This window comes from Nipponia nippon, unplaced genomic scaffold (assembly GCF_047370975.1).
Source record: "Nipponia nippon isolate SJK-2023a ecotype South Korea unplaced genomic scaffold, ASM4737097v1 scaffold_9, whole genome shotgun sequence".
In the NCBI taxonomy this organism is placed as follows: Eukaryota; Metazoa; Chordata; class Aves; order Pelecaniformes; family Threskiornithidae; genus Nipponia; species Nipponia nippon.
In genome coordinates this window covers 36495827-36516870 of record NW_028262413.1, presented here as the reverse complement: position 1 = coordinate 36516870, position 21044 = coordinate 36495827, and the positions used below count along the sequence as shown (strand labels likewise).

Here is a 21044-nt window from a genome sequence, read left to right as displayed (position 1 = left end):
TTTGCATTTTGATGACACTGAATGAGCATTCACAGCAAAGGATATGCCTGCTTATATCATCTTAAAGTTGTGACAACTGCTTCTGTTCTACAGCCACTTTCCCACCCATAACTCGTTTGAAAACATGCATTTTTATCTCATCAAGTACTCTAGAAATTAGCTGGTAGATGTTTTTATGTGTATGTGAGTTTTAAGTTTGATACAGAGCAATCCCAAGTTCTTTGCAATCCTTAAACACTGCTGCTGTTCAGTTACCTCTGCTGACCTATCCTGGAATGGGCAAACCAGCCAGCTATAGTTGAAGTCACTTTAAATACATTTCAGAGGCAGAATTTTAACACAGGTGGGAATGGTAGTGCCTCCTATTATTAAGTGTGCTGATGTTTCCCATTTTAACACCCCATTTTCAAATACTGTTTAACTCTGCCAAACTTTAATCATTTGGTCTGAAGTTTTATTTGCCAGGTGATCTGCATCATAGAAAAGCCCATAGGAGAATTATTAATTTTACCTCCAGACCAGGGTCTGGACACGTTGTCAGCCATGAGGAGAGAATAAAGCACTGAACAGCTATTCACATTCACTGCACTAAGAGTGGCTGGGTTCCAGTTGTAAAAATATTACCGTAAATCAAAATGCATATGCCTGAGGAGGAAGTATACAGAATTAAAGCTGGACAGCAACATGGGCTCTGGAAAGCCTGAACACTGGAGTTTCTGTCTCTGCTATTTGTTCTTGGTAATGTTATTTTTGTATGCAATTAAGCACAGGAAATAGTCATCTATGCTTTCTTTGGTAATAGTTTCAGCATCATTTAAAAACTCCTTTTTTTCTGGCTGAAGAAAACATTACTGCAGGAGATATATAACCTAGCAATGTGTCACAGGATGAATGTGAAGGGCTTGCAGCAACACCATTTCATGAGAAACTATGCCATCTGGAGCATTAAATATGGCCATGGCACAACTTCTTTCTAGCAGGTACCTCAAACACAAAGGATCACATTTCCCTGAATCTGGTCATAGCTGACTCCACATTTCTCAGTAAATTGAATGGCCTTTGCTTGCAGCTGTATCTGTGCCGTCATGCAAGGAACAGATTGGCTCTGGCTTGCAACTGTTGGATTATTCCCTGGAGTTGACAAGCATTCCGTCTTAGCCACATGCGCTTTGTTCAGTCTTTCAAAAGCCCTTTAAACTTCCACTGATTAGAGGTGGCTGAACTGCAAACAGAGCTTTGCTCTGGTTTTGATCAGCAAATAGTAGCTCAGGTGCTTCTTTGACTTAAAGTTATACGTAAAAATCTAGTCTGGGAAATTTACAGGATGCGCTTCTATCAGGAGGCATGAAGTACGTACTGCTTTATTTTGGGACACAATGAGATGAGTCATTTTTTGTAAGTGTTCTGGCTCTTTATCTTTGGGATCTGGCTTGAACCTTCCTTTGAAAAGTAAAAATGTAACAATGTTCTCCAATCTATTCTTCCATTTTAGTATCATTAAACTATTAATATTTTAAGTTATTACCATTAAATGCATGCGGAGACACATAAAATGGCAACACAATTTCAAGGAAATACAATTTGGGAACTTTTTTCTGTCTAAAGTTTAGTTTCAGTTTGAGGAGACTGTTTTAACTAATAATCTGTTGAGCTGAATTGTGGACCATTTTAAGAAATATTTCATATTCTGAGATGGCTATGAAAAGCGAAAAGAAGTTAGTTTCCGGGATTTGTTCTTGTGGTAGGTGATGGAAGGAGAGGAGCATACCATGTGTGAATGAATACATTTCTCATGGTTCTCTATCCTGCGGCAATCCAGGATCTGCATGAGAAGCCTGGGCACAGTTAAACGATTGATTCTGTTTTCTGAGACAGCAGAGGTTTCAAAGATTTCCCTATACCATGGACAGCACAGTCAGAACCAGTAATTCCTCTGGAACTGGAGTACAGTTCGAGTGTGGTCATTGTTATATTTATTTATTCACTGGAGGCCATCTTTTGAAAAATCTTTCTTGACACACCGCAGTATATATGGAAAGTTGGAATGCAAAGGACTAAGTGTCTCTTGGAAAAATGACAGGATGCCAAAACACTTGTATTGACAAGCTAAAGACCTGTTGGGAGGTAGGCAGATCATGAAACATCCCATAGTCAAGAAACTCAGGGTTGAAACCCCCTCAGGAATAGTGTTTTTGCCATTCAATTCGGACAATGTTTTGCATTTATTCTGTCTGAAGGGAACTGGATTGTCACAGTATGAAATGCTTTGCCATAATAATGAAGTTTCATACCAATTCTGTTTTCGTTACAAAACATATTTAAAGGGGAACCAGAAAGGTCGCTTAAATTGCATCTGTGAAAGGCCCTAAAAAGTCTCTGGGGTAAAATTCACTCGATCTGTTTAGAATTACACCTATTTACACCTGGCCTGAATTTGCTCCCTGACATCCTTTTCATGTCTGTCTTATTTAAGCAAGCATGAACACTTATTCTCAGCAGGGACCAGTTGACTGTGTCAAAAGCAGGAACAGAATTACTTCATTTTTGTCATTAGACACAAGCCAAAAACATTAGAGATTTTAAAAAAGGTTACTTTTTTGAGAGTTGTTCAGTGTTCTCATTTTCTGATTTGTCTGCAGACAGCAAAAAATGCAATATGAAAGAAGCATAAGTGCTTCTCATGGTATTTTCTGAATGACTGAAATCATGAAGTCTCAGAAATCCTTTGTTTTTGTGAGATTTTCATCATCAAGAAGTCTAGATGGATCAGATAAGCTTCCTGACTTCGGGGTACTTAGCCAGACTGATGAAATGGGTTTGCAGGTAACCCCCTTTCAGACTACAAGCATTTTAGTATTTGTCTGCCTGCCTGCTCATGCATTGATTTTTGCACATCTTGAGTATATAAAATGTGAGCTTTTAGTACAGGCTTGTGCTAAATTGCCATAGTTTCATAAGAGAATAACAAAAGCGAAAGATTTGGCAGTAAGCCTCACTGAAAACTGTTCCCACAGCTCAAGCAATATCATGAGTTGTGAGGACTATTTTAAAGTCATTAATGCAGAATTCAGTGTGCTGTCTAATATAATGTGGTCTCCATGTGATGGAGATGTCTGCCTCAAAGGTTGTGCAGTGTAATATAAAGATATACTGTTGAATTTTTTTAAGACCATTGCTAAGGGAGCTATGAATATTTGCAGTCATCTTGTCTTCTTCAAGTTTCATTGTTTTTTAAAAGATACTTTTACTAAGTATCTGAGGCTATGTTCATTTTGTAATAACAACTATCTCTAAAACAAAGAACTGAGTATGCTTTGCACAAATCTTTCCCAAAAGCAGCTGGAATAATCCTGCAATGATACACATTCAGGAGAAAAACCTGGAAATTGCCAACTGACAGGAGGGACCTATAGGCTAGCAGCCTCCATAAAAGAGCAGGCCCATATAGACCTGAACAATTCTCAGTATGTTTCCAATATTTCCCTTTTCCTGAATTAGTAAAATTAGATATCTTCTGGAGAAGTCGCATATTCTAGACAGTAAATGGGATGACTATGCTTTTGCTTAAATTGGTAGAATGAAATTTACAATCAACGAGACCATTAATACCATCTCTATTCTTTCCATGATTTCCAAAAAATTCCAGCACATATAAGAACAGAATGTAGGCCCACATTATCATCTCTCATAAAAAACCTGCCCGGAGAAGGAAATCTCTGCAATGTTTTCACTGTTCATCTCCCATTGTCTCTGTCACCTATATTAGCACATCTCCAGGAAATGCTGGAAGACTACCACAACTGCATAGACAAAAGACCAGCTCCACGTCATGGCCTCTGTCTACCACAAGTGCACAAAATTAGTGGGGAAAACAATAGATGCTTTGACACCTTCAGGCGTCTCCTGAGGGCTTTTACTACCTCAGGCTGCCATAGTGTTCATGTTGCTAGTTCAGCCTGTTCAGCATTTAAGCAATACTGAAATGGTAGGATACATTTTGCTCGAAACTTTAAAACATGGCCAAGTATTAGCTGTGCTCTTTTTGGCAAACAAACATGTACAGACATTTTCTTTGACTGCTACTTTCTCAAAATCACCATAATTTTCAGCAGTTGCAAAGTAATTAATCCTGCTAGCAACCCCCAACCCTCATTTTCAGAGATAATTAGTGGATAGGGGGGCAGCTAGTCCCTACTATCATAGCTAGAGAAATCCATTGTTCTCAGTCTGCAGCTTACATGGCCAAATGTTTCATGCTAAATTTATCACTGTTGATTACTTGCATGAATGCTCTGGGTGGCCTTCTGGGGATTTTTCTGGACTCTTGCTGGTGTGTTACTTGACAGCCTTACCACAGTAAAACAAAGCTATGATTATACCACTAGTAAACAACTCCTCTTCAAAGAGGAAAAAGAAAATAGGAAGACAAGACACAGAAAGCTACAGAAAATACTGCAAGTCTGTTTCTAGACTCCAGGTCTAATGTTTATTTAGACAATGCTAGAGGCAAAAAGAATTTCTTTGCCCTGCTGTAACTGCTACCCAGAATAAGTGGCTCTGTTCTCGTATTGACACTTTTCCATCCATTTTTCACTGCTGGATAAGATTCTTTGTTATGCTGATATCCAGTACCAATCCTTCCACTACCTTCAAAATGGGGAGTACTGAAATGGTGGAAAGCAGTTTCAAAGGTGTCTACTGAATTCTGGTGTCCAAGTCCTGGATACTGAATTTCAGTGGAAATAAGTGCCTGAATATCTAAGTCTACCTTAATTCTCCTAGTCTATCTTTCTTTCTTATATTTAGCGCTTTCTCTGCATGTGTTGTGCATCTTAACAACTTGTAGTCATTAAGAGAGAGAAATAAGGCAAATCGGTGCTCTGACAACAGAATCCCAAGTCCTAACTACTGTTAATGTTCAGCTATTAAGGGGTTTAACAAAAAAGACAACTTTAAAAACATTCTCTATACCATCACCCATCCTGTTGTTCTGACAACACATCACAGGAGAAAAGCCATTACTACCCAGAATCAACTAGATCTTGTTGCATTAATTTTCAAACTGGAGAAAAAAAAAAATCTATAAGGACACTTCCAGTTCTGCCAATCGATATTGTAGTGTGAGAGTCAGTGTAATATTTTGATAGATAACGGGTCATTCTCACATCTGAAAAATAAATGACATTAATTCTGGGATTAAGTCATCGACAAGACAGAGGTAATCGTATACAGGTAGCATTATGCTAGTTTTATTACCCTGAATCTTTTAAGCCTGCACATATTCAACAATGAAGTAATGCAAAATGGAAAATCCAATTAGCCTACACATATGCTTCTTGAATACCACTACCCCAGCTCTGCATGTAGATGAACAATTGATAGCTTATAAAAGAACTGTCGTCTGCAGCTTTGTAGTCTTGCATTAAGATTTTGTGAAAAGATTAATTTCTTTCATTTACAGGTGATGAAAATATTAGATGTTACATGGGTTAATTTTTTTTTTTATATATAAAACTTAAGCAAACCCATCTAATTTAAGAAATAAGTCTTAACAGTGAGAAAGCTTTAGGAAGGCTAGAACAAGTATGTGATTACCAGTTTTGAAGGAAGTAGAGCAACTAGAAGAAAATTGCAGAAAAACAGCTGCATAATGAAAATCAAATATATCTGTTTAATCTATATACATTGACACTTTATATAGTTGGGTTCAAATTTTGTGAGGCATACAGAAGACATTCTGTAATTTGACAACACGCTGATATCTCTGTAAAGTATCTGACAGTGTGGGTGCATCTTAGAAGGCTTTTTTCAGTCTGTAATGAACAAACTGCAAAATTAAGAGTTGCATAAACCTAAGCTAGTCTGTAGGCTCACAGCATCTCAATGCAAAGACATGTATATTGAGTTTCATAAGGAGCTTCATGTTCAACCTTATGACTGTCAGAGAGAGCAGTCTAAGACCTTTCAGCTTTTGTTTTGCTAGTCCAAAGAAGCTTTCGGCTTTCTTTCATAAGGCAGGCTTCCAAATCCCTGTAACCATTCTTCATACCAGATTTCATTTTCCTGAGCAAGGTTAGCAGAGAACTGTACACACAGTATTTAAGGTCCAATAGCATTAATACTTCCTCACATGTGTGAGAATACGTTGAGCAATACTGCTTAAAATAGAAGCTAAAAATCGTCAATATTGTAAGTCCCGCAGCCTGTCACTGGTGCAGGCTCTATCTTCCTTACAATGAAAACATGCAAAAAACGTCTTCTCTGAACAGACTGTGTCCAGATGAGATGCTCAAAAATACAAACAGCAACCAGACCAACCAGCCTGCATAGAACAAAACCAGCTCATTAGAGGTCAATGAACATAAATTCCTCCTTCCTCTCCAAAGATAAGTCCCAAGGAAATTCCTTCATTTCTTGGTAACTCCCCATGCTCATTTACACTGCCCTAAAAAGATAGGGGAAATATTCCCCAGATTCCTTTACTACTCATACAAAACATGTAGGTCTACAACCTCATACCAACAGGCAGAAAGATGCAAGATTTCTCACTGGACTTTTACAGAACATAGGAAAATAAATACAAGAATTGAACCACTTCTGTTTTCTTGACTGTAAAGGTCACTGTCAGTAAGAATGCATACTACATATAATTTTAACAATAACTTATCATACCACTCTCTTTTAAATTTAGGCAAGTAGAATATATTGTTTATGATTTTATCAGTGATACAGAAAAGATTATGCTTCTGGAAAAGCCTAAAGTTTCCAATATGGTTTTTTTCATCAGGTTCTTTATTTGATTTTAAAACTTTTAAACTGTGTGAAATTCAAATGCAGTATAATTGGGGCTATGAACTGATTTCAGAAAAGAGAACCTCAGTCTTTATAAGATATAAACACTTCTTTCTTCTCTTTATATAAGTTAAAATGACAGATACAGATATGTCCAATTTTCCCATGCTTTGCAGTTTTTACACACACTTAGGATCCAGTATAACTAAGTACACAGACTCTGACTCCAGAGTCTGTTCCCACAGTTCCTAATGCCTGTTTAAATTTAGACCAAAGTTTTAGTGGCCTGTGTGTACTAAACAACCAGGCTCATCATTATAGCAATCCAACTTACTGTCCAGTCCTTCCATTCTTGCTTTCATGAACATAGTCATTACCTTTGCTAGTGTTATGTAATGGTTGAACAATCTGTCCCCAAAAGTCTTAAATAGTAAGCAAAAGTAAAAAAAAAAAAAAAAAAAGTAAGTAAGTAAAGTAAAATTAAGTCTTAAACATGCAGTATCCCATGAACATTCCCCAAACATGACTGTCTCGCCAGAGGAAGTTCTAATGTGTGTTTAGTTTAGAACTAGAAAAACAGCAGATATTATGTGGAATATCTGCACATACAAATATCAGCTGTATTTCAAGAAATCTCATATATCAGAAGACATTTAAAATAGCAGAAAATCTGCTATACTTTGCAGGAGGGAAAAGGAAATCTGGTAGCAACAGGCCTGGGAATTAAAGAACAGCATCAAGGAACATAAAGCACTCCTTACTCACCTGATGAAGAACTGCTGACACTATATCAAAACCCATGTAGAGCTCAGCAAACAAGTGTTGCATAAATTAAGATAAACTGAACTATCAGCTTTCCCATGGAAACTGTTTTATGTGCACTGCCATAGATCTCAGCAAGTGTGCTTAGATGTAGAGAAAGACTTCTTCTCTCATTAGCCATATAAAAGATGAACAAGCCTGGGTTTCTCCAGAACTGTCATATCTTACAACTCATGATTTCTAAAAGGAAAAAAAAAAAGATTTTTTTTTTTTTTTTTTGCCTGTTGTGGCATCTGGAGATATCAGAGACCTGGCTGATGCACAGAGCGACTCCAGAGAACACGTTCAGCAAGTTCTTAGGAAACAAGGTCATTTTTCCATGCATGTACACAAACAGTAGGTACAACATACCCAGAAGAACCACGTTGCATCCAGTGTGCACACATTTTCTGGCCTGAAAATCTCAGAGAGAACCATTGGATTCCCTGTAAAAAGTCAATTTGTTTGGATGTAATCCACCAAACTTTCTTGAATATATTTGTTTAATAGGTAGTGTGGTATTTATAGTCACCACGTCTCAGATAATCAGGAAAATTGACATTGGTACTTTCAAACGTGCTTTTAATTTATTCTCAAAACAAGAGAAAATCAGCTAGGAGTCAAAAGAGATGTCTAAATCAACAGCAGGAGGGCACCTGGCTGGGTTTGGCTGCACCAGTGCACTGTTTTCACAGGAACTAAGATGGGGAATGAAAGAGCACCACAGGACAGAGACACTTTCATTCAAATTCATTCTTACTGAAATGAAAGTGAAGTGCAATTAAAGCTTGGAGTTTCTCCAAGGAGTTCTAAATAACAATACATCTTCCTTTTATTCAGATGTTTAAATAGCTTTCAAAGAAAACTTGATGAACATTTAAAATGTTATTTTTGGGTTTAAAGCCCAAGAGAAATGGGCATATTCCTCTTTGACTTAAATCCTAAAAAAATAAGGAAAATACGTACTTTTTTATTTAAGCACGATTTGGTTTATCCTAGATTAAAACCATCTAACTTTCAGCACTAAATGGAGGGTATGTTAAAAAAGTGTTTTCACCTTATTCTTCCTAGTCAATGAAGAAGTGGCCTTGCAACCAGCCTGAGACCTGCCTACTTTTTGAAAGGGTCCAGTTCCCACCACCAAATACAGAGGGACTACTCCCAACCCACAGTAAAATCAGATATTAGAACTAAGCTAATCTACTTTCACACCTCTCCTGTTCATTTGACTGCTCCAGTGCTTGTCTGGCCCCACAGTGGGCTGGTTCAGGTAGCTAGACCTGTAAAAAATGAATCCTGCCCTCCAAAAAATGAACTTCTTCCTGTCACCTTTGTCTCCCTGAACCAGCTCATACTGCAGCAAGAATGATCATGTCAAACTCAGATCAAGCCTAACAGTATGCCTAGGAACACAGTTAGAATCATAGAACCGTTAAGGTTGGAAAAGACCATTAAGATCATCGAGTCCAACTGTTAACCTAGCACTGCCACGTCCACCACTAAACCATGTCCTCAAGCACCACGTCTACCCTTCTTTTAAATACCTCCAGGGATGGAGACTCAACCACTTCCCTGGGCAGCCTGTTCCAGTGCCTGACTACTCTTGCAGTGAAGGAGTTTTTCCTAATATCCAACCTAAACCTCCCTTGGGGCAGCTTGAGGCTGTTTCCTCTCCTCCTATCCCTTGTTACTAGGGAGAAGAGACCTACCCCCACCTTGCTACAACCTCCTTTCAGGTAGTTGTAGAGAGCAATAAGGTCTCCCCTCAGCCTCCTCTTCTCCAGGCTAAACAACCCCAGTTCCCTCAGCTGCTCCTCATAAGACTTTTTTGTGCTCTAGACCCTTCACCAGCTTCATTGCCCTTTGGATGCGCTCTAGTACGTCAATGTCCTTGTGGTGTGGGACCCAAAACTGAACAGAGTACTTGAGGTGCAGCCTCACCAGTGCCGAGTACAGGGGCACTATCACCTCCCTGGTCCTGCTGGTCACACTATTTTTGATACAGGCCAGGATGCCATTGGCCCTCTTGGCCACCTGGGCACACTGCTGGCTCACGTTCAGCGGGCTGTCAACCAACACCCCCAGGTCCTTTTCTGCCAGGCAGCTCTCCAGCCACTCCTCCCAAAGCCTGTAGCATTGCAGCTGGAGGCACAGGAGAGGAAAAAGGGAGTAAACAGCCCCATTGAGCAGCTTAATTATGATAGGAAACTGACACCTCCTTAAGTGGTTTGAATCCAGTCTAAATGATGGACACTGCATATGTGTGTGCACGTTGTCTCCATCTGTGTACGTATGTATAACTTTATCCCCTAGGTACCTATGAAGATGGATAAGATATTTTTATATGAATATGCTTTTAACCAGGCTTTCCAAATTCATGGTACATATAAGGGAAATCCTTTCTTCCCATTCTTATGTCCCCCAAGGAGGCAGTGGTTCATCTTTCTCCTTAAAGGGATGCTTGCCAATTCTTCTGCTTGTCAAAGTAAGTGATCACCAGATCTCAACTGAATCTTTAATAATTTCCATGAGACATTTTCTAATAGATACATTGTGGGATCTAGCAGGCATGATTGGCTGCAATTCCCCTCGTTGTATATGTACCATTAATATGAACGAATTAAAGAGAACATTAATAATACTTTGCACTTTATCGAGTCCATCCTTCAAGGATCTCAAAGCACTTAGAAAATGTTAAATGATTAAGACTCCTGAAACCATTAAAGATGTAAACAAACATGCTTGTCAGCTAAGACAATGTCTGCTAATTAATTTATTTCTTGTGTTTGGAGAGAACTATTATATCTGATTTATAAACCTCCAAAAATAAAGGTTTGTAATTGAAACACTGACATCTCCTTAATTTCAGTGCAACCAGCAATTAATTTTGTAATTTATTTGCACAAAAAGTTAAGAAGCACTGATCATTGCCTCCTATGTATTATGCTATAGACAGAAATAGCTGAATTTAAACAACGACAAAAAGAAATTAATGCCTTGAACACCAATTAATTGTTCCTCAATTAGGTTATAATGAATGAATCTTGATGCATACAGCAAATCTAAGTTCAGGTCAGACATCTCTCTGGAATTTACATATTGGATAATTGTCTGAAAGGCAATACATACGGTAAATTTTTATCTCTGGAATAGCCAGTTTTCTTTTTGGAATCAACTTGAATAATATTACATAAAAAATATTACATAAAAATATTTCCCATTTTAACACTGTAAGAACATAATTATCTTCTGCCATAGTAATGGTTTGAAATTAAAGAAAAATCATAGGTTTTTTTGGCTTTTCATCTTGACCACATGCAGTTAAATATGTAATGATACCCCCTATAAAATTCTCATATCCAAATAGCAAAGGGAACAGATATATACTATCATATAAGGCAAGAAAAATGTTTTCCTAGCTGTTTTTTCTATTGACGGATTCTAAACAGCTACATCATTTAGATGATTTTTTATTCTTAAATGACAGTGTACAAGGAACCATAACTGGACACAACACATGTACCAGGTATTTTATAAAGAATAAAACAGTGGCCCTCTCCCCCAGAAAGTTTATAATCTAAGCAAAACAAATTACAGTATCTGCAGCTACATTTCAGTTATGTTGGACACCATTTTTTCAGTAACATTTCATAGGCTTTTCATTTGCATATCAAGCCGTGTCACACACAGTGACACACACACACACAGTCACACACAGTGACACGTGTCACACACAGACTTCACAAGTGGACACTTTAAGTGCTAAGCTTGAAAAGTTTAAATGCTAAGTTCACAGACTTTTAATACTTACCTGAAGTTAAAGACTTGTTAAACCTATTTTACAAGGTTTGAGTGTATTTACACATATATTGAACAGTTCAACACCTGATGCAATATTAGTTGCAGTTGGCCTCACTGCTTATAATCTCCTTGGCTCTCTTCATCATTTTAATTACAAGCTCATTTAATTTTTTAAATTTATATAGGATGAATGAAGATGTATAAAAGCTTATGCTATGGCATCAGTCCTCAGGTTCATGTAAACTATGATTACTATGGGCCACCACGCCATAATTAGGAGGCAGCCATTTTATAATCCTTATACTCCCCTGCTCCCTAAGACTACAAAGGTTCATTGCAGTACTATACATAATACAGAGTATCTTAGGGTTTCTTTGAATTACAGCTGCCTGAAGTATTTCCCAGAACCTTCCTTGTGTTGCTATCAAGCCTAAAGCTAGATTTAGTGACTCAGATTTGGGAACAACTCCAAATTATTACTATATAGTTGGCTTGAGAGCACTCAGGGCCTCTTCTCACCTTTCTGCCACCAGAGAAAGGAAAAGGTTTAAGGAAATACAAAGATGTCACTGCTGAAATGGTCCTTAACTTTAAGGATGTCACAGCATAAGAGAAGCAAATGCAGACTCCCTACGTGTTCTCAAACGGTGCTGGGATCTTGCCTTCACAGAGTATCTCCTAACACTCACAAGTGGGAAGGTAAACTTGGCACCCTATGGTCTGGATTTTTGAAGACCTCTGTCTAGAATGGACTTGTTTATAACAAAAAAAGTTTTTATAACAAGTCTATGCAACTCTTCACAAAAAAATATTTCTTTTGAATATGCAATTCACTTTCTTAAACACTTTAAATAGATTTTTATTCTTATTGTCACTGGAAATGAAAGTAAAATGCCACAGTTGCAACACGGAAGACAGTTCATAGTTTAAAGGAAAGAGAACACTTCGTGGTGTTTCGGTCAAGTCCTACGTTTTGTTTAGCTTGGTAGTCTTTGCTATGGCCCATTTAGCTTTGAAAGAGCTCAGCTTCTGATCTCTATACCATTCTCAGCATACACCTTGATCCTGTATCAATTCATAGAAGGACCTTTCATCTTACTAACAGAATCTGGGATGAGAGCAGACACAGATATGTAAAGTACCAAAGGCAACTTCCATGTGCTGACACACTGCTAAATGTTGCTTAGCGACACATAGCTCTTCAGCATAAAAATATGCCAAAATCATTCAAAGAGAACTCACCTTGTATGCTGCAAAAAGGAAGAGCTGGCAGCCCTTCAGGAGCACAGGGCTCTTCAAACTTTCTTTGCAGTTCTCTCTTTTTTTTCTTTCTTCTCTCCAGTACAGTGTCCATGCTCCAAGTTCTCTTGAAAAGAGTTTCTCCATCTGCCATTCAACTAAAAAAAAAAAAAAAGATGACAAAAATCTACCTCGAACACTTTTCCCATTGAGATTTGTTTGTGAGAAAGGAGCAACGTGCCTAAACCTCGAACTGCCTGCTTTGAAACCATTTCCAACTCACATAAGGCTTAAAGCAAGTATTCCCATGCTAGAAAGAAATCTAACATACTCACAGTTCATACACTATAGCTCTGGTCCACTTTTTCATCAGACTGATAGAAAGGCTTCAAATGGACTAACACAAGGTGCTTGAATTTTGGGTTATGTCTTCATGTAGGAGTGCATGTTACCTGATGACTTTAAGGAGAAAGTTAAATTTCTCTGATAGTATGTCCTTATGTAAAGAAAGTAATGCCCATACACTTGCAGTACATGCTGCAGTTATGTTGTAGACAGCCCACTTGCAGGGAATATAGGGTACTCACTTTCAGGGCTTAAAGTATGAGGTCTTTGTACTATTTCGGCTTGGACATCTCATTAGCAGTACCAGCATTGTGCCCCACTGCTCCACATGTATTTTCGGCAACCTGCTTTCTATAGTGATGTGATAACATGGTAGGGTCTCAGCCAGATTTTAACACACTCTGCAAATTAAGAAATTTTTAAATACTAAATGTATAAATCATTTTAGTCTTTTAAAATACAATATCCAGCTTGTCAGGTTTCCAGATCTGTTCTGAAAACCATATCTGTGTGTCAGTAAAATATATTAGTCTAATGGCATATTAATGTGGCATCAGTGGGAGACACCCAATTACGACGTCTCATACAGTTTGCTTCATCTCTTGCTGTGTATGGCTAATGAACAAGGACAGGAACTTTCGGAGAAAGAGGGGAGAAGATTATCATTTTCCAAATCTGGCCCTCAGCAATTGTGGTCATCTGTGAAATTACTTTTTCTGTAAGCAGAAAATTCTGCCTTTGGATATTTAACAGAAGAGTGATGGAAAATGGAAACTGCTTCCTTTGTGAATCAGGATAGCAGTATTTAAAATGAAATCATTAATAAAGAATCAATGATATATAGAGGCCCAACTTCATTCCAGAAAGCATGAATACTTTATTGACTGTTAGATTTTTAAAAGAATCCTGGCTGTACTTCGCACATTATTCACAAAACCTTTTGCTCTGTAATTTGGATGATTGCTATATAGAAATTGGAGAACAAATCTGAATGGTTTAAGGGTGTAATATAGTGCAGGCAGATACTTTCTCCTCCAAGCTACCTGCTCAGAGCTACTCAGGTTAGCTCTGGCTGAAAATTGTTACCCTGTTGTTAAGTGACCTGTGGAGGGAATCATTGTCGATCCATCTGAGGTCTCAGCAGATAAAAGCCTGCAGCACAACATAACTGTGTTGGTGAGAACCCTCTCCAGTCTCCTGTTTGCCCTACTAAAAGAAGGCGGAGATCAGCAAAGAGCTGGCACTGCCACTGAGCCAGGTAATACATGTTACTAATTTCTGATAGCTTTCCTGATTCAGAAAAGGCAAAAAAAAAAAAAAAAAATCATTCTTCAATATTTTTGTTATATTAAGCAGGCCAATAAACCACTGAGCTATCTAGAAAATCTACCCATGCTGTTACTTGCAAGTGCTTTTATATTATGCAATTAGTGCTTAATATGACACTTTTTCATACATAGTGGAAGAGGGATTTGGTTTTACGTTTGCAGTCTCATCACCTGAAGGTCAGCTCTGGACTTTTTTGCTAATGGGATATTTGTTAACAGCAGAAAAAGCAGTAGCCTCTAAAAAGAAATCAACTGGTGTGGAGCCATGCATGAATTAACAGAACATATATTGACCTTACTTCACCCCATTTTTTCCACTGCCATGTGTGTCTATTTTCTCTCCTAAACAGACCATCCATCCCATTAGTCAAATGGTGTAAACAATTTTCTTGACAACAAAAAATTTATCATACATCTATCAAAAAGAAACTCTAATGTACCAACTACTATCTCAGTTGAATGTGCCTTTTTCTTAACTTTATTTTAGCTGATGTAACTCTGGCAAAAATACCCATATATTCAAACAACCTGACTGGTGGAGGGACCTACACTATTGCTGCTATAGGTCCAGGAAATTTCACCTGGGCAAGAATAATTACACACAAGTAGGAGGGATGCTCCTCTGGCAATGCAGAATTACTCTACGGTCAGCCACCTCACCATGGCACAGCTATTCTACACAAGACATTTTTAAAGGTTTACAAATTAAACTTAAAGAAAGCTTACAGTGTAATTACTGAAGAGAAAGAGGACACAAAGGGAGGGAGGAAGGAATCTTTCTAAATGCCTGTAAACTCCTTAGGGGGCTAATCTTCAGAGAAGGGAGGCATCAGAAATCAAATCTGATGAGTAACTTTCTCAGTCCAGACAGCACTGAAATACCATCTGACACAGATATCCAGCTTAGCCCCCACTTATGTTTAATGGTTAGATAATCATGGATCATAAGTTTAGTTTTAATAACAACCACAGCAGACGCTTTATTAGCAGATTTTGCACGCTACACGGTTGTCATTTGTCATTATGGTGATTTTCTGGTTTAAATATTGCATCAATTTGTTTCTCCCCCCCCCCCCCCCCCAATTAATGAAGTCAGATATATCTCAGTATTCTGCCTTCATTCTGATTCTCTAGTACTATGAGTAGCTACTTTGGCTATTTAGGAGTTTTCTGGCCTGAGCAAATCTTCTAACACATAACAGCTACTAGCTTACAAGGCTTCTAAGAATCAGCAGGAGTAGCATCTTCTTCAGGGCAACTGAAAAATTGCTCACATTTAGTCGATTTTCTTAGGCCTTCTGCAATCAAGGCAAATTCTCTGGCAAATGCCCTGATTGATAAGTAGAGCATAGGGTGAAAAAACCCACCTACCCACAAACTGCCCACATTGTTTAGTACGCACGTTGCACTAGTAGCTCTGAAAAAAGAGGAGGCACTGCCCTAAAATAAGGCTAAAACACAGACTTTTTCTAGAGCAGGCATCAGGTGTAAAATATACAATTGGTTTTTTTTGCATCCCCCATAGTTTTACTGTCCTGATAAAGAGTTACAGGAGACAGAGGGCCTTTCTTGACCCTATACATCAAAGTCACAGGTGCTGCAGTGTGTATATGCTGGCAGACCCTATACAGTATGGAATTTTGCTTAAGCCAGAATTGTGCAGGTTGACCAGAATTGGTTGTGGTCAATAAGGGCATAGCATTGAAGAAGCCAATGATATTTAAGATATGAAATGAGGTTTTAGGTAAATCACTTAGCCTCTTTGTGGGTCTCTTCTGAATAACAGCATGTTACTATTTGTAAAGCATTTTCAAGTATATCAGCAAAATGGCTGATATATATGTTTATTACCATTGTACCAGCACCTGCTAGGCATTATTTGAGTGGAAACATTAGAAAGCTACTACAAATACCCACTTAAAAAATAAACACTTCTTTTCTTTTGAAATTTCTCCTCAAACTCAGCATCAGTCCTGTACTGTTACCTTATTTTTCTCAATCTGAAGCTGTCTGAGAGCACAGGCAACTGGTTAAATTTAACTTGAACTTTAAACAGAATAACATTAGTGTGTTTTCCAGCTGTTTGTTCCCTTTAGAAGAAAAGCACTGTGGGTGGATGCTGTATCAGGAAGGGAGTGAAGTAGGCTGTTCCACACCAAGAACCAATTTGTGGGAAGCTCTGGTATAACATCAACAGCATTTTTTCTTTTTTCTAGCATCCAAGATTTTGGTAAACGGTTTTGTAAAGTAACTGTTAGAATTAATGCACAACAATATTTCAGAAGTTAATGGTGAGTACAGAGTATTAGAGTGTACTTCAATTTTTATTGTTGCTTTGCAAATATTCTTACCAAAGACCTGACTGTCAAAAAAAGACAACTGATTGTAAAGTGGAACCTGTTCCAGTACCTTCTCTGATCACAAAACAAATGCTAATCTGGCAGGCTCCCTGATGCAGCAACAAGGTTAGAAAATTAAATCTCTGCACTGAGGAGTCCACCCTTTCACACAACCATGTAACTGTGAGGGAGGGCTGGTACCTGGAAGGGATATTATTACCTTCTCTTGTTTCTATGACCATTACTGCAGCCTAAAGAAGATCTTGTGGTCCTTTTATCCTTTCAGCACACCATTCACAGGGCTCCTCTGTAGATGTGCATGGTCTGCTGGATAATAAATCTCCCCTCTCAAGGAATCTTCACAGAGCAAGGAGGAATTCCCAATCTTGCACTTGGTTATATTGCTAGTCAGGCATCCTAGTCGAGAATGATGCTAGAAAATTTGACCTTTAGTGCTCACATCATGCTTATTTTAGTCACTGTCAGAGCTAAAGTTTGGCATCTCCATGGTGGAAACAAGCAACTGCCTGAAGGACAGCTGTTACCTTGCAAAAAGAGCACATCTGCAAGCCACAGAGTTTATACCAAATTTAAAAGCAAGATCAGCAAAGTGGTTTGGCAAGGCTGTCTCCTAACAATTTGGTTCGAACTCAGAATTCAGATGGCAATGATCTGAGATCAGTAGCTTTTTGTTTTCCACAGTCCTAGAACTGATTTTACATTTCAAAAACGAATCACTAAAAGACTCCTTTTTTTCTGTTCCGTGTCCTTCTGCCACATGATCTCTTAAGGAGATAAATTAGAAGACAGAACTTTGGCAGTTCTTATTAAACAAGTTTGACAAATACATTTAAGCAAGTAGCAAATTCAGAGAGCTGTAATACTGATTCTAGGAAACAAGCCCACAGTGCTTGCAGGCTAAAAAAGATATTACATGTGTATGTGACGCAGGCATGAATGTATGCCTGAGAAATCAGGAGGTAGATACAGTGATCAATAACCATCTAGACTCAGCAGATTTAGAAACTCCTTGGTTACTACAGGGTTTGTAAGGTCCCAAGAGATCAGTATTCATTCAAATGGTGGGTTACGAAGGTATGCCAGTTTTCACTACATATTGTTGAAAACATGGGGCATAAGAGATTTCCAGGATGGCAAGTTTATCTAACAGAGAACATGTAATTAACAAACTGTAGTGATTTCAAGTTCTACATTTAAATGTATTTAAATGCAACATTTCAGAACCTTTAATGGTTAAGGAAATGGCTCATGGAAACCAGGAAAAAATGCATGCTCTGAATATTTGGAAAAAAATAATCTTCATTTAAAATGCCTTTTTGCCAAATGTTCATGACCTTCAGTTCAGAATTTGCTTGTGGTTGCATTTGTGCAAGTGAAAACTACACATTCGAATATCTATTAAAAGCTAACTTGAGAGAGTCACAAACTATTTGAACATTACATATAGGTACTATATTTTAAATGCTTTACAATTCTAATGTAGCTGTCAAATTTAGAGTAGGATCTTATTTGTACCACATCCTTTAGCACTTTTGTCAGGAAAATATATTATTCTCAACCCCCAGAAAAGACTTGTGAATTTTTGGGTTTGTTCCCTCTGGCCATAGAGAAGTCAATAGTACTAAGTTAATTGCTCCTGCTGGTCTTCCTATTCCTTTAGCCGAAGTTTACACACACTGTAAAATTGCTGTAGTGCAAAAGCATGACAACTGAGTCAACTAACTGAAAAGTTTCACAGCTCTTGCTCAAATTAAACGTAGGTTATGTCCATACACAGATAATATGTGCCAATCTGGGCCCTTAGGCAGAGATTGAAAACAATCCCTTAACTGCATACCTGTGTGTTTTACACTAATCTCTGTATTTGGGCAAAAAACATATCTTGAGTAATTTGTTTGCTCGTAAAAATCCAGAGATGTGTTCTCGCTATTTGATTTGAATACTACTATTTTGGTTGCCTGTAACATTCTCACTATTAGAGAACAGTACAGCTATAGGATGGCTTCTCTATGCAAACTGAAAGTTGTGGACAGGCAATGGTGAGGAGAAGGTAAAAGCGTTGAAAAACTGATTTTTTTTCCACTGGCAGCTAGTTACTGATCCCATCAAGAAGTAGATAGAGCAGACAGCAGTTGTGTAAAAATTGACCAAAGTGGGAGCAGACTTCTCAGCTCTGTCTTGGAGTAGTGTGTCTCTAAGCAGTTGTCTATCAGTGTAGCTTCAGAGCTGTAGTTTTGCTTCAGTTTTATACTTGAGATTGAATGATAGCTACTTTTTTTTCTTCTTTCTTTTTTTCTTGGTAGAGAGAAACTTTAATTATGAAAGCTTGAAACCTCTCACCAGATTGGGAATCCAGATGATGGGGCTTCTAATACCCTTATCCAGGCATTTGAGAACAAAACAAGATAACAAATTTGTCTTGTAAAGCTTCTCTCTTCAGAAGCCTTCCAAAAAGAGGCTTCACTTTTAGATTATCCCTGCTGAAAGGAGAAGGTGTCTGTAATTGCTTCTTCACATTTTATATCTGCACCTTGGAAGGGCCAGGTGCCTTTTCCAAAACAATTTTTCAGGATTAAAATGACAGTAGCTGCAAATTTATTCAGTAAACAAACCACCTCCTTTTTCAAGCACTTAGAATAAAACCATTAGCGTACCTGCTTAAATCTAGCTCATTTCAAAGCATTTCCAACATACACAGGAATCAACAGCAACCTCTGCTACATTAATCATCTGATTTCTTGGAGGATATCCTGCTTTGGAATACATCTCCTTTTGGCATTCTCTGAGTGTACTGTACTTTCTTGCATCTCTAAAGTGAGTAGTTCAGAGACGATGAAACACAGTTTTCATTTCTATAACGAAAAATCTTTATAATGCTTTCCACTACTGTACATCAGCTCCTGCAAGAATAATTCAGAATAGCTTTGGGATTTTTCCCCTCCACACTGGATGAATATATGAGCCCCGCAGTTATGTTGGAGGCCAAATGGCTACTGATACCTGCCAAGATAGGATACAAATGAAGATACGTACAAATTAATGGGTTTGGTAGCAAATCTATGATTCATAAAAAGGAGAACACCCTGTCCTGTTGTGCTGAGGGGCATGTACCTATTTTCTCCGCCTATTTAGCTACATTCTGTTCCCTGCTGCCTTTATGGTACATGCACCAGTTGGGGATCTAGCTCCTGGCACTTGCCTACATCACTAGCTGTTACCTCTACAGCACAAAGAGACTGAAGAGATTAACATGTAATGTATTGAATGCCAATTTGAAATGACACAACAGGCTTACTTGCTGAACTAGACAGAATTAGAGTATGACTTTTGCGCTCAAAGCTCAGGGACCAAAATCGCTTCTGATCTAACTTCACTGAAGTTAGAAGGGGCATAAAGATTTATGCGTTGGCCATATTCCTTTAATTAGGGTCTCCTTAAGGTTAATGCAGAAATATCTTCACTACATTACTTCATAATACTCATTTTGGCTGCTTTCTAATTTGGAGTACAGTTGGTAGCAGTTGACAGGACAGTAACAGTGGACTGAACATGTGGCAGCTGCTTTCCTCAAGCCAGCCCTAGATTCTGACTACTAATTTAAAACACTCCTTTATTATTACCTAAGATGCTGATACTTGTTTACTATCTTATTATCTCAGCAGTTAGAAAACAAGATGTCATATAATTAATTAATGGTTCCCAAAATCTCATAATTATGATTTACTAGTACTTCTCAATGCACTCGTCTGTCTGCTGATGCAAGCATCTGCAGGTCAAATAGTTGTCAGAAAATATCTAATTATATTCTTTCCCATGAGGAAGAAAATCTTTAAATTTAATTAAAAGACCTTAACTCCAGTCCTGTACATTAGGGTCTTCTTCCCATTGGATTTTCTTCTGTGTGACTTACAGTGATAGGCTTAACATTTGTATTAGCAGTAGCTCTCATCTGTGGGTCTGCTTTTTGCCCAGCATTGGATGAAGGACAATTTGATCAAATGATTCTCTTTCTCACCACCACATCTTGCTATTTCACTTCCACAAAAAAAACTAATAAACAATCTGAACTTTAAAGTTCATTTCTGCAACTTGTGCCAGTATGTCTCACACTCCAGGTAGCGAAAGTCTCACTCACAACATTTGGTTTGACATATTAATCAACATAGTGGCAAAGGTCCCAGGAAAATCATGAAAGAAGAGTAAAAGTGTTAAGGAAAATGCTCAGCTAGAGCTGATTTGGGCATGTGGTGTAGGCTGGGCTAAATAGGTTATGAAACAAAAATACTCTTCCTACTCCTTCACATGTTTTCAAAGGAAGGAAAAAATAAATCATCTTAGTATTTCCATAAAGTTGGAATAAACAATCGTATAAATCTAT

General features: G+C 38.0%; 1 long non-coding RNA gene across 2 annotated transcripts in view; it reads right to left on the bottom strand.

Moving 5' to 3' along the window:
- Positions 1–7675: 7675 nt before the first annotated feature.
- The window catches only part of LOC148050275 (uncharacterized), a 186494-nt gene continuing 173125 nt past the window's right edge, over positions 7676–21044 (bottom strand). Inside the window, exons 4-5 of one of the 2 annotated variants that reach the window (XR_015701330.1) lie at positions 12637–12791; positions 7676–7794 (exon numbers count right to left, since the gene is read on the bottom strand). This is a non-coding gene — a long non-coding RNA (uncharacterized LOC148050275). Of the gene's footprint in view, positions 7795–12394; positions 12503–12636; positions 12792–21044 lie in introns of those variants that run through there. The other variant, XR_015701329.1, reaches the window with a different exon arrangement.